Source organism: Stigmatopora argus, chromosome 18 (genome assembly GCF_051989625.1).
Source record: "Stigmatopora argus isolate UIUO_Sarg chromosome 18, RoL_Sarg_1.0, whole genome shotgun sequence".
Classification (NCBI taxonomy): domain Eukaryota; kingdom Metazoa; phylum Chordata; class Actinopteri; order Syngnathiformes; family Syngnathidae; genus Stigmatopora; species Stigmatopora argus.
Window position 1 is genome coordinate 13542162 of NC_135404.1, and position 14040 is coordinate 13556201.

At 33.2% G+C, this 14040-nt stretch overlaps 1 protein-coding gene across 2 annotated transcripts in view; it reads right to left on the bottom strand.

The window, feature by feature from the left end:
- foxj1b (forkhead box J1b) overlaps positions 1-13924 on the bottom strand; it is a 54218-nt gene extending 40294 nt beyond the window's left edge. For both annotated transcript variants that reach the window (XM_077625092.1, XM_077625093.1), the window contains exons 1-2: positions 13779-13924; positions 12831-12955 (exon numbers count right to left, since the gene is read on the bottom strand). The gene's annotated coding sequence lies outside the window, so the exon portion shown is untranslated. The remainder of the gene's footprint in view (positions 1-12830; positions 12956-13778) is intronic.
- Positions 13925-14040: the final 116 nt, after the last annotated feature.

Genomic DNA, 14040 nt, shown 5'->3' on the forward strand with positions numbered 1-14040 from the left:
AGGCTTTTTTCCCCCTAAAAAAACGACATAGTATAGTAAGGCTTTTTTTCCTAAAAACGACATAGTATAGTAAGGCTTTTTTCCCCTAAAAAAACGACATAGTATAGTAAGGCTTTTTTTCCTAAAAAACGACATAGTATAGTAAGGCTTTTTTTCTTAAAAAACGACATAGTATAGTAAGGCTGTTTTTCTTAAAAAACGACATAGTATAGTAAGGCTTTTTTCCCTAAAAAACGACATAGTATAGTAAGGCTTTTTTTTCTTAAAAAACTACAAAGTATAGTAAGGCTTTTCCCCCCTAAAAATGACATAGTATAGTAAGGCTTTTTTTTCTTAAAAAACGACATAGTATAGTAAGGCTTTTTCCCCCTAAAAAACAACATAGTATAGTAAGGCTTTTTCCCCCTAAAAATGACATAGTATAGTAAGGCAGTTTTTCTTAAAAAACGACATAGTATAGTAAGGCTGTTTTTCTTAAAAAACGACATAGTATAGTAAGGCTGTTTTTCTTAAAAAAACGACATAGTATAGTAAGGCTGTTTTTCGCTAAAAAAACGACATAGTATAGTAAGGCTTTTTTTCTTAAAAAACGACATAGTATAGTAAGGCTTTTTTTCCCCTAAAAAAACGACATAGTATAGTAAGGCTTTTTTTCTTAAAAAACGACATAGTATAGTAAGGCTTTTTTCCCCTAAAAAACCACATAGTATAGTAAGGCTTTTTTCCCCCTAAAAAACGACATAGTATAGTAAGGCTTTTTTTCCCTAAAAAAACGACATAGTATAGTAAGGCTTTTTTTTTCTTAAAAAACGACATAGTATAGTAAGGCTTTTTTTCTTAAAAAACGACATAGTATAGTAAGGCTTTTTTTTCTTAAAAAACGACATAGTATAGTAAGGCTTTTTTCCCCTAAAAAACTACATAGTATAGTAAGGCTTTTTCCCCCTAAAAACGACATAGTATAGTAAGGCTTTTTTCCCCTAAAAAACGACATAGTACAGTAAGGCTGTTTTTCTTAAAAAACGACATAGTATAGTAAGGCTGTTTTTCTTAAAAAAACGACATAGTATAGTAAGGCTTTTTTTAAACTAAAAAACAACATAGTATAGTAAGGCTTTTTCCCCCTAAAAATGACATAGTATAGTAAGGCTTTTTTTTCCTAAAAAAACGACATAGTATAGTAAGGCTTTTTTTCCCTAAAAACGACATAGTATAGTAAGGCTTTTTTTCCCCTAAAAAAACGACATAGTATAGTAAGGCTTTTTTTCCTAAAAAACGACATAGTATAGTAAGGCTTTTTTTCTTAAAAAACGACATAGTATAGTAAGGCAGTTTTTCTTAAAAAACGACATAGTATAGTAAGGCTGTTTTTCTTAAAAAACGACATAGTATAGTAAGGCTGTTTTTCTTAAAAAAACGACATAGTATAGTAAGGCTGTTTTTCGCTAAAAAAAACGACATAGTATAGTAAGGCTTTTTTTCTTAAAAAACGACATAGTATAGTAAGGCTTTTTTTCTTAAAAAACGACATAGTATAGTAAGGCTGTTTTTCTTAAAAAACGACATAGTATAGTAAGGCTGTTTTTCTTAAAAAACGACATAGTATAGTAAGGCTTTTTTCCCCCTAAAAAACGACATAGTATAGTAAGGCTTTTTTTTCTTAAAAAATGACATAGTATAGTAAGGCTTTTTTTTCTTAAAAAACGACATAGTATAGTAAGGCTTTTTTCCCCTAAAAAACAACATAGTATAGTAAGGCTTTTTCCCCCTAAAAATGACATAGTATAGTAAGGCAGTTTTTCTTAAAAAACGACATAGTATAGTAAGGCTGTTTTTCTTAAAAAACGACATAGTATAGTAAGGCTTTTTTCCCTAAAAAACGACATAGTATAGTAAGGCTTTTTTTTCTTAAAAAACTACAAAGTATAGTAAGGCTTTTCCCCCCTAAAAATGACATAGTATAGTAAGGCTTTTTTTTTCTTAAAAAACGACATAGTATAGTAAGGCTTTTTCCCCCTAAAAAACAACATAGTATAGTAAGGCTTTTTCCCCCTAAAAATGACATAGTATAGTAAGGCAGTTTTTCTTAAAAAACGACATAGTATAGTAAGGCTGTTTTTCTTAAAAAACGACATAGTATAGTAAGGCTGTTTTTCTTAAAAAAACGACATAGTATAGTAAGGCTGTTTTTCGCTAAAAAAACGACATAGTATAGTAAGGCTTTTTTTCTTAAAAAACGACATAGTATAGTAAGGCTTTTTTCCCCTAAAAAACCACATAGTATAGTAAGGCTTTTTTTCCCCTAAAAAACGACATAGTATAGTAAGGCTTTTTTTCCCTAAAAAAACGACATAGTATAGTAAGGCTTTTTTTTTCTTAAAAAACGACATAGTATAGTAAGGCTTTTTTTCTTAAAAAACGACATAGTATAGTAAGGCTTTTTTTTCTTAAAAAACGACATAGTATAGTAAGGCTTTTTTCCCCTAAAAAACTACATAGTATAGTAAGGCTTTTTCCCCCTAAAAACGACATAGTATAGTAAGGCTTTTTTTCCCTAAAAAACGACATAGTACAGTAAGGCTGTTTTTCTTAAAAAACGACATAGTATAGTAAGGCTGTTTTTCTTAAAAAAACGACATAGTATAGTAAGGCTTTTTTTAAACTAAAAAACAACATAGTATAGTAAGGCTTTTTCCCCCTAAAAATGACATAGTATAGTAAGGCTTTTTTTTCCCTAAAAAAACGACATAGTATAGTAAGGCTTTTTTTTCCCTAAAAACGACATAGTATAGTAAGGCTTTTTTTCCCCTAAAAAAACGACATAGTATAGTAAGGCTTTTTTTCCTAAAAAACGACATAGTATAGTAAGGCTTTTTTTCTTAAAAAACGACATAGTATAGTAAGGCAGTTTTTCTTAAAAAACGACATAGTATAGTAAGGCTGTTTTTCTTAAAAAACGACATAGTATAGTAAGGCTGTTTTTCTTAAAAAAACGACATAGTATAGTAAGGCTGTTTTTCGCTAAAAAAAACGACATAGTATAGTAAGGCTTTTTTTCTTAAAAAACGACATAGTATAGTAAGGCTTTTTTTCTTAAAAAACGACATAGTATAGTAAGGCTGTTTTTCTTAAAAAACGACATAGTATAGTAAGGCTGTTTTTCTTAAAAAACGACATAGTATAGTAAGGCTTTTTTTTCTTAAAAAACGACATAGTATAGTAAGGCTTTTTTTTCTTAAAAAACGACATAGTATAGTAAGGCTTTTTTCCCCTAAAAAACAACATAGTATAGTAAGGCTTTTTCCCCCTAAAAATGACATAGTATAGTAAGGCAGTTTTTCTTAAAAAACGACATAGTATAGTAAGGCTGTTTTTCTTAAAAAACGACATAGTATAGTAAGGCTGTTTTTCTTAAAAAAACGACATAGTATAGTAAGGCTGTTTTTCCCTAAAAAACGACATAGTATAGTAAGGCTTTTTCCCCCTAAAAATGACATAGTATAGTAAGGCTGTTTTTCTTAAAAAACGACGTAGTATAGTAAGGCTTTTTTTTCTTAAAAAACGACATAGTATAGTAAGGCTTTTTTCCCCTAAAAAACTACATAGTATAGTAAGGCTTTTTCCCCCTAAAAACGACATAGTATAGTAAGGCTTTTTTTCCCTAAAAAACGACATAGTACAGTAAGGCTGTTTTTCTTAAAAAACGACATAGTATAGTAAGGCTGTTTTTCTTAAAAAAACGACATAGTATAGTAAGGCTTTTTTTAAACTAAAAAACAACATAGTATAGTAAGGCTTTTCCCCCTAAAAATGACATAGTATAGTAAGGCTTTTTTTTCCTAAAAAAACGACATAGTATAGTAAGGCTTTTTTTCCCTAAAAACGACATAGTATAGTAAGGCTTTTTTTCCCCTAAAAAAACGACATAGTATAGTAAGGCTTTTTTTCCTAAAAAACGACATAGTATAGTAAGGCTTTTTTTCTTAAAAAACGACATAGTATAGTAAGGCAGTTTTTCTTAAAAAACGACATAGTATAGTAAGGCTGTTTTTCTTAAAAAACGACATAGTATAGTAAGGCTGTTTTTCTTAAAAAAACGACATAGTATAGTAAGGCTGTTTTTCGCTAAAAAAAACGACATAGTATAGTAAGGCTTTTTTTCTTAAAAAACGACATAGTATAGTAAGGCTTTTTTTCTTAAAAAACGACATAGTATAGTAAGGCTGTTTTTCTTAAAAAACGACATAGTATAGTAAGGCTGTTTTTCTTAAAAAAACGACATAGTATAGTAAGGCTGTTTTTCGCTAAAAAAAACGACATAGTATAGTAAGGCTTTTTTTCTTAAAAAACGACATAGTATAGTAAGGCTTTTTTTCTTAAAAAACGACATAGTATAGTAAGGCTGTTTTTCTTAAAAAACGACATAGTATAGTAAGGCTGTTTTTCTTAAAAAACGACATAGTATAGTAAGGCTTTTTTTTCTTAAAAAACGACATAGTATAGTAAGGCTTTTTTTTCTTAAAAAACGACATAGTATAGTAAGGCTTTTTTCCCCTAAAAAACAACATAGTATAGTAAGGCTTTTTCCCCCTAAAAATGACATAGTATAGTAAGGCAGTTTTTCTTAAAAAACGACATAGTATAGTAAGGCTGTTTTTCTTAAAAAACGACATAGTATAGTAAGGCTGTTTTTCTTAAAAAAACGACATAGTATAGTAAGGCTGTTTTTCCCTAAAAAACGACATAGTATAGTAAGGCTTTTTCCCCCTAAAAATGACATAGTATAGTAAGGCTGTTTTTCTTAAAAAACGACATAGTATAGTAAGGCTTTTTCCCCCTAAAAATGACATAGTATAGTAAGGCTGTTTTTCTTAAAAAACGACGTAGTATAGTAAGGGTGTTTTTTCTTAAAAAACGACATAGTATAGTAAGGCTTTTTTCCCCCTAAAAAAACGACATAGTATAGTAAGGCTTTTTTTCCTAAAAACGACATAGTATAGTAAGGCTTTTTTCCCCTAAAAAAACGACATAGTATAGTAAGGCTTTTTTTCCTAAAAAACGACATAGTATAGTAAGGCTTTTTTTCTTAAAAAACGACATAGTATAGTAAGGCTGTTTTTCTTAAAAAACGACATAGTATAGTAAGGCTTTTTTCCCTAAAAAACGACATAGTATAGTAAGGCTTTTTTTTCTTAAAAAACTACAAAGTATAGTAAGGCTTTTCCCCCCTAAAAATGACATAGTATAGTAAGGCTTTTTTTTCTTAAAAAACGACATAGTATAGTAAGGCTTTTTCCCCCTAAAAAACAACATAGTATAGTAAGGCTTTTTCCCCCTAAAAATGACATAGTATAGTAAGGCAGTTTTTCTTAAAAAACGACATAGTATAGTAAGGCTGTTTTTCTTAAAAAACGACATAGTATAGTAAGGCTGTTTTTCTTAAAAAAACGACATAGTATAGTAAGGCTGTTTTTCGCTAAAAAAACGACATAGTATAGTAAGGCTTTTTTTCTTAAAAAACGACATAGTATAGTAAGGCTTTTTTCCCCTAAAAAACCACATAGTATAGTAAGGCTTTTTTTCCCCTAAAAAACGACATAGTATAGTAAGGCTTTTTTTCCCTAAAAAAACGACATAGTATAGTAAGGCTTTTTTTTTCTTAAAAAACGACATTGTATAGTAAGGCTTTTTTTCTTAAAAAACGACATAGTATAGTAAGGCTTTTTTTTCTTAAAAAACGACATAGTATAGTAAGGCTTTTTTCCCCTAAAAAACTACATAGTATAGTAAGGCTTTTTCCCCCTAAAAACGACATAGTATAGTAAGGCTTTTTTTCCCTAAAAAACGACATAGTACAGTAAGGCTGTTTTTCTTAAAAAACGACATAGTATAGTAAGGCTGTTTTTCTTAAAAAAACGACATAGTATAGTAAGGCTTTTTTTAAACTAAAAAACAACATAGTATAGTAAGGCTTTTTCCCCCTAAAAATGACATAGTATAGTAAGGCTTTTTTTTCCTAAAAAACGACATAGTATAGTAAGGCTTTTTTTCTTAAAAAACGACATAGTATAGTAAGGCTTTTTCCCCCTAAAAAAACGACATAGTATAGTAAGGCTTTTTTTCCTAAAAAACGACATAGTATAGTAAGGCTTTTTTTCTTAAAAAACGACATAGTATAGTAAGGCTGTTTTTCTTAAAAAACGACATAGTATAGTAAGGCTTTTTTTCCCCTAAAAAACGACATAGTATAGTAAGGCTTTTTTTTCTTAAAAAACGACATAGTATAGTAAGGCTTTTTTTCTTAAAAAACGACATAGTATAGTAAGGCTTTTTTTTCTTAAAAAACGACATAGTATAGTAAGGCTTTTTTCCCCTAAAAAACAACATAGTATAGTAAGGCTTTTTCCCCCTAAAAATGACATAGTATAGTAAGGCAGTTTTTCTTAAAAAACGACATAGTATAGTAAGGCTGTTTTTCTTAAAAAACGACATAGTATAGTAAGGCTGTTTTTCTTAAAAAAACGACATAGTATAGTAAGGCTGTTTTTTCCTAAAAAACGACATAGTATAGTAAGGCTTTTTCCCCCTAAAAATGACATAGTATGGTAAGGCTTTTTTTTCCTAAAAAACGACATAGTATAGTAAGGCTTTTTTTCCCTAAAAAAACGACATAGTATAGTAAGGCTTTTTTTCTTAAAAAACGACATAGTATAGTAAGGCTTTTTTCCCCTAAAAAAACGACATAGTATAGTAAGGCTTTTTTCCCCTAAAAAAACGACATAGTATAGTAAGGCTTTTTTTCCCTAAAAAACGACATAGTATAGTAAGGCTTTTTTTTTCTTAAAAAACGACATAGTATAGTAAGGCTTTTTTTCTTAAAAAACGACATAGTATAGTAAGGCTTTTTTTTCTTAAAAAACGACAGTATAGTAAGGCTTTTTTCCCCTAAAAAACTACATGGTATAGTAAGGCTTTTTTCCCCTAAAAACGACATAGTATAGTAAGGCTTTTTTTCCCTAAAAAACGACATAGTATAGTAAGGCTGTTTTTCTTAAAAAACGACATAGTATAGTAAGGCTGTTTTTCTTAAAAAAACGACATAGTATAGTAAGGCTGTTTTTCCCTAAAAAACTACATAGTATAGTAAGGTTTTTTCCCCTAAAAACGACATAGTATAGTAAGGCTTTTTTTTCCTAAAAAACGACATAGTATAGTAAAGCTTTTTTTAAACTAAAAAACAACATAGTATAGTAAGGCTTTTTTTCCCTAAAAACGACATAGTATAGTAAGGCTTTTTTCCCCTAAAAAAACGACATAGTATAGTAAGGCTTTTTTTCCTAAAAAACGACATAGTATAGAAAGGCTTTTTTTCTTAAAAAACGACATAGTATAGTAAGGCTGTTTTTCTTAAAAAACGACATAGTATAGTAAGGTTTTTCCCCCTAAAAATGACATAGTATAGTAAGGCTGTTTTTCTTAAAAAACGACATAGTATAGTAAGGCTTTTTTTTCCTAAAAAAACGACATAGTATAGTAAGGCTTTTTTTCCCTAAAAACGACATAGTATAGTAAGGCTTTTTTCCCCTAAAAAAACGACATAGTATAGTAAGGCTTTTTTTCCTAAAAAACGACATAGTATAGAAAGGCTTTTTTTCTTAAAAAACGACATAGTATAGTAAGGCTGTTTTTCTTAAAAAACGACATAGTATAGTAAGGCTTTTTTTCCCCTAAAAAACGACATAGTATAGTAAGGCTTTTTTTTCTTAAAAAACGACATAGTATAGTAAGGCTTTTTTTCTTAAAAAACGACATAGTATAGTAAGGCTTTTTTTTCTTAAAAAACGACATAGTATAGTAAGGCTTTTTTCCCCTAAAAAACAACAGTATAGTAAGGCTTTTTCCCCCTAAAAATGACATAGTATAGTAAGGCAGTTTTTCTTAAAAAACGACATAGTATAGTAAGGCTGTTTTTCTTAAAAAACGACATAGTATAGTAAGGCTGTTTTTCTTAAAAAAACGACATAGTATAGTAAGGCTGTTTTTCCCTAAAAAACGACATAGTATAGTAAGGCTTTTCCCCCCTAAAAATGACATAGTATAGTAAGGCTTTTTTTTCCTAAAAAACGACATAGTATAGTAAGGCTTTTTTTCCCTAAAAAAACGACATAGTATAGTAAGGCTTTTTTTCTTAAAAAACGACATAGTATAGTAAGGCTTTTTTCCCCTAAAAAACGACATAGTATAGTAAGGCTTTTTTTCCCTAAAAAACGACATAGTATAGTAAGGCTTTTTTTCCCTAAAAAACGACAGTATAGTAAGGCTTTTTTTTCTTAAAAAACGACATAGTATAGTAAGGCTTTTTTCCCCTAAAAAACTACATAGTATAGTAAGGCTTTTTTCCCCTAAAAACGACATAAGATAGTAAGGCTTTTTTCCCTAAAAAACGACATAGTATAGTAAGGCTGTTTTTCTTAAAAAACGACATAGTATAGTAAGGCTGTTTTTCTTAAAAAAACGACATAGTATAGTAAGGCTGTTTTTCCCTAAAAAACTACATAGTATAGTAAGGTTTTTTTCCCCTAAAAACGACATAGTATAGTAAGGCTTTTTTCCCCTAAAAAACGACATAGTATAGTAAGGCTTTTTTAAAACTAAAAAACAACATTGTATAGTAAGGCTTTTTCCCACTAAAAATGACATAGTATAGTAAGGCTGTTTTTCTTAAAAAACGACATAGTATAGTAAGGGTGTTTTTTCTTAAAAAACGACATAGTATAGTAAGGCTTTTTTTTCCTAAAAAAACGACATAGTATAGTAAGGCTTTTTTTCCCTAAAAACGACATAGTATAGTAAGGCTTTTTTCCCCTAAAAAAACGACATAGTATAGTAAGGCTTTTTTTTCCTAAAAAACGACATAGTATAGTAAGGCTTTTTTTCTTTAAAAACGACATAGTATAGTAAGGCTGTTTTTCTTAAAAAACGACATAGTATAGTAAGGCTTTTTTTCCCCTAAAAAACGACATAGTATAGTAAGGCTTTTTTTTCTTAAAAAACGACATAGTATAGTAAGGCTTTTTTTCTTAAAAAACGACATAGTATAGTAAGGCTTTTTTTTCTTAAAAAACGACATAGTATAGTAAGGCTTTTTTCCCCTAAAAAACAACATAGTATAGTAAGGCTTTTCCCCCCTAAAAATGACATAGTATAGTAAGGCTTTTTTTTCCTAAAAAACGACATAGTATAGTAAGGCTTTTTTCCCCTAAAAAAACGACATAGTATAGTAAGGCTTTTTTTCCCTAAAAAACGACATAGTATAGTAAGGCTTTTTTCCCCTAAAAAACGACATAGTATAGTAAGGCTTTTTTTTCTTAAAAAACGACATAGTATAGTAAGGCTTTTTTCCCCTAAAAAACTACATAGTATAGTAAGGCTTATTTCCCCTAAAAACGACATAGTATAGTAAGGCTTTTTTCCCTAAAAAACGACATAGTATAGTAAGGCTGTTTTTCTTAAAAAACGACATAGTATAGTAAGGCTGTTTTTCTTTAAAAAACGACATAGTATAGTAAGGCTGTTTTTCCCTAAAAAACTACATAGTATAGTAAGGCTTTTTTCCCCTAAAAACGACATAGTATAGTAAGGCTTTTTCCCCCTAAAAATGACATAGTATAGTAAGGCTGTTTTTCTTAAAAAACAACATAGTATAGTAAGGGTGTTTTTTCTTAAAAAACGACATAGTATAGTAAGGCTTTTTTTTCCTAAAAAAAACGACATAGTATAGTAAGGCTTTTTTTCCCCTAAAAACGACATAGTATAGTAAGGCTTTTTCCCCCTAAAAAAACGACATAGTATAGTAAGGCTTTTTTTCCTAAAAAACGACATAGTATAGTAAGGCTTTTTTTTCTTAAAAAAACGACATAGTATAGTAAGGCTGTTTTTCTTAAAAAACGACATAGTATAGTAAGGCTTTTTTTCCCCTAAAAAACGACATAGTATAGCAAGGCTTTTTTTCTTAAAAACCGACATAGTATAGTAAGGCTTTTTTTCCCCTAAAAACGACATAGTATAGTAAGGCTTTTTTTTTCTAAAAACGACATAGTATAGTAAGGCTTTTTTTCTTAAAAAACGAAATAGTATAGTAAGGCTTTTCCCCTAAAAAACTACATAGTATAGTAAGGCTTTTTTTCCCTAAAAAACGACATAGTATAGTAAGGCTTTTTTTTCTTAAAAAACGACATAGTATAGTAAGGCTTTTTTTTCTTAAAAAACGACATAGTATAGTGAGGCTTTTTTTTCTTAAAAAACGACATAGTATAGTAAGGCTTTTTCCCCCTAAAAATGACATAGTATAGTAAGGCTGTTTTTCTTAAAAAACGACATAGTATAGTAAGGCTTTTTTTTCCCTAAAAACGACATAGTATAGTAAGGCCTTTTTCCCCTAAAAAATGACATAGTATAGTAAGGCTTTTTTTTCTTAAAAACGACATAGTATAGTAAGGCTTCTTTTCATAAAAAAACGACGTTTTTAGTAAGGCTTTTTTTTCGTAAAAATGACCTTGTATAGTAAGGCTTAAAAAAGACAATGTATAGTAAGTCTTTTTTTTCTTCAAAAAAAAGACCATGTATACTACGGTAAGATCAAGAATAGCAAGCCGCACCATGAGTAGACACAGAATTAAACCAAATTGTGACAGCATTGAAGAGATTCAACTATGGCGCAACATAAGACGACATTGCCAATTTGTGAGCATGTTCCATCCAATTGCACAATTTAAATCAACAACAAGTGAGTGACAATGCTGCTTCTCAGGCTCTATTCTTGCCAAATATTACAGCAACACTCACTGTTGCTACACTTGGCATCTGCATGTGTGTGTGTTTGTGTGCGCGTTTGTGACCACAACGAACCTACGACAATGGCATCCGGCCGGCCGAGATCCTGAGTGAAACACAAAGCTGGCTTTCTTTCTGTTGTATCAGTGCCGCCTGACTGCGTGCATTAGCACCGGCCTCAGCAAACTCACACCGGCAACACATTAACACACACACACACACACACACACACACAGACACACTCACTCGCAGCCCACTGGGGGAAGTGACATTCCCATTTCGTGTAAGGTCTGAAAGGTTCCGATGGAGCCAAATCCAAGTTGAAGCTACACAAGTATATTTTAAGAGTTTCGAAAGGCGGCTCCCTCTCAGATGCTTACTCGCTCGCTCACTCCCAAATTTACGAGAGCAGCTGTTCTTTTGTAGCCGGGCGGAACGACGGCCAACGTTGAAAACGCAACTTACTGTACCTCTGACTCATGTCCGCCAGCGCCTGCTACGCATCAAAGGCCTTTTTCTTGACGAGCCCAGGAGACAGATAGAGCTCCGCTCGCAGCCGTTATGAAACATTAACCATGCCCGCGGGGGGAATTTAGCCCCAAGTTGGCAAAATAGGCTTGTGAGCCACAGCCACAATGAAATAAACATCAACTTGGGCAGATTGCAAATGGAAGTCGCCGTAAAACAAAAGCATTTTGCTGCGCAAGTCGCACACAAAGAAGGTAAATGACGCGCAACACGACCGACAATGCCATGGATATAAAAAGAGCACCGTTTCATACAAGACGGTAAAAGGAACAGTAGCTAAGCTATCTGCTGGTATTACAAAAAATACTTTGCCAACTTTATATATCAACTACCAGCCCAAGAAATCATTGCCTCTCCAAGTGAGGTCACTAGGTCAACGTATGGAAAAACAATGATCTGATATGAGATAGAAATCACATTTCTCAAGTTCTAATGTGGCTATGTAAATGGTACAAGAAAAAACAACATTTAACATTTCACGTAAATACAAAACAAAAAAATCTAATCAAGTACAGACAAATTCAAACTATAATGGCAAAACGCTAGCTCATTTGAGGGGTTAACTTGAACTCAATGCGTTCCCACAAATCAAACTTCCAAGTTAAACACAACTGAATCCATCTTTCATTGTCGTACCACTAGAGGGAGCTACACTCGTCCAATCCCTGTACGAGCCGGACCGGGCCCTTTTTGACTCCCCGCCGCCCAAACGAGAGTCGGGTCTTAACATTTGGCCAGCAACTAAAGGAATAGCACACATTGTCGCATTTTGATGACATCATTGCGCCCACGCGCATAAACGGGGATCGCGGTAATCCTGGCCGATTTTCCCGGCGTACGGCCGGCTAATCACAGATCGACCTACATCGAAGACATCGGCCATAGGTGGCGTGACGTCTAAATTGACGCTCGAACGCCATGGACGGCGCTACACGTCCATTTGGAGTGGGAGGAGGAGCCGAGACCACAAAGAACGGATGTCATAACCACGATGATAGTTTAGAGTGGGCTTTTATCTTGTTTGATAAGATTAGATGTTTCTAAAAGGAACATCATATATGGCGCTTTGTATGATGTTTTGCCATTGCGTGTCGCTTTAAACGAGGTGACCCACAATTCCTATTTCCTGCTGCATTTTTGGCCTTGAAATAAAATTGAAATAAAAAAACAGGTTGAGGGAACATTTGCTGCTGAATAATCAAAGTGATTTTACACTAAATGTGAGCCTTCAAAGCCGGTTAGAACGAATCGGACGAATTTGGACACGGATTGTCATTGGTTTACGGAAATGTTGCAATAGTTCAATGTCGGGGAATGTTGCGGCGAACGTTTTAGAGACGTTGCTAGTTTGGCGGAATATTCTAGATTTTGGGAGGATTATGGTGGCAGAAGGGATGGAAAAGTAGCCGGAGATAGCCAAAGCATCAAACACAAGTTTGAATGAGTGGAAGATTGAAATGAGTACATACATTGAGGTCTTGACGATGGACGGATGGAGGGATGAATGGATGGATGGACTTCCACTGCAGGACAAGTGATGTCATCCAGGCAAAGCGAGGCCTTGCTGCTTATTCCTCCTGTGCTGTGACGACATCTAGCGGTCACAAAACACAGGCGCGTGGGTTGAGAAAGGTACGGATCTTTAAAAAAAAAAAGAAAAGGGAAAAAAAAGGAAAAAGCTCCGCGCAGGCACCGACCGGCGAGACACGGCGACGGCGACCGCTCGCATCGCCGTCCGTCGGAACAAGGCAACACAAAGGTTTGACGGATGTCACGACAACAAAGCGAACGATGGCGTCAGAAGAGCGAGCCGTCCCGAACATCGTCGTCGCCGTCGCCGTCGTGAGGTCACGTCAAGGCTTTGGTCAAGTGCGATCGATCGAGCGAGCGACTCATGAATGTCCGACCAAATCGAATCCATCAAACGAACTAACATACAAAGCGTCACGAATCTGCCAAATGCCAACAGAACGATATGGCCAAACATCTTCAAAATTTGGATATTATTCGATCGCTACCAGAAAGCCCTCCCGGTCAGACTGGATTGGACGACTATCGCCGTCAATGGCAGCCCATGAGCCAAGAACAACCCTTAAAGCGCAAGTGAATATTTTGTTCTCCTAACAAAAAACATCAATACTATTAGCAATGATTAGATTTCTATACATTTTCCCCATTAATGTATTGAATTCAGAAATATAATACAATGATCATCAAACCTAAATGAAGGAAATGATGACAACAAGTAAAACTCTTAAATATTTGTCTTTTCATAGTCCCTGGCCTGATGTCAATGGATGTCCTCCAATTCGTCGACGTGGCGAAGACTGGCTGCAATTGCGCATTTTTCAGTGTAGTTAACGGATGCTAAATGAGTTTTAAAGATACAATTGCGATAAAAAAATGGAATAGAATACCTTTGGAGCACCAGCAGGAGGAGTTCCAGAAGGCAAGGGCGGTGGCGGAGAGTTTTGTTGGAGGGGAGGATGTCGCCATGAAGTCATCCCACCAGGTCAATGTGATCTCTAGGAAGTAGTTAGCAAATGACAGGGGAAAAATAATAATTCACAAGTGCTTTGTTCTCCATTCTGAAGGACCACCGACAACATAACTCACCATCGAGTTGTCTTCTCTTGGCGTGGATTCCATTTTTGCAGAACAAAAAGAAGTACTCTCTCT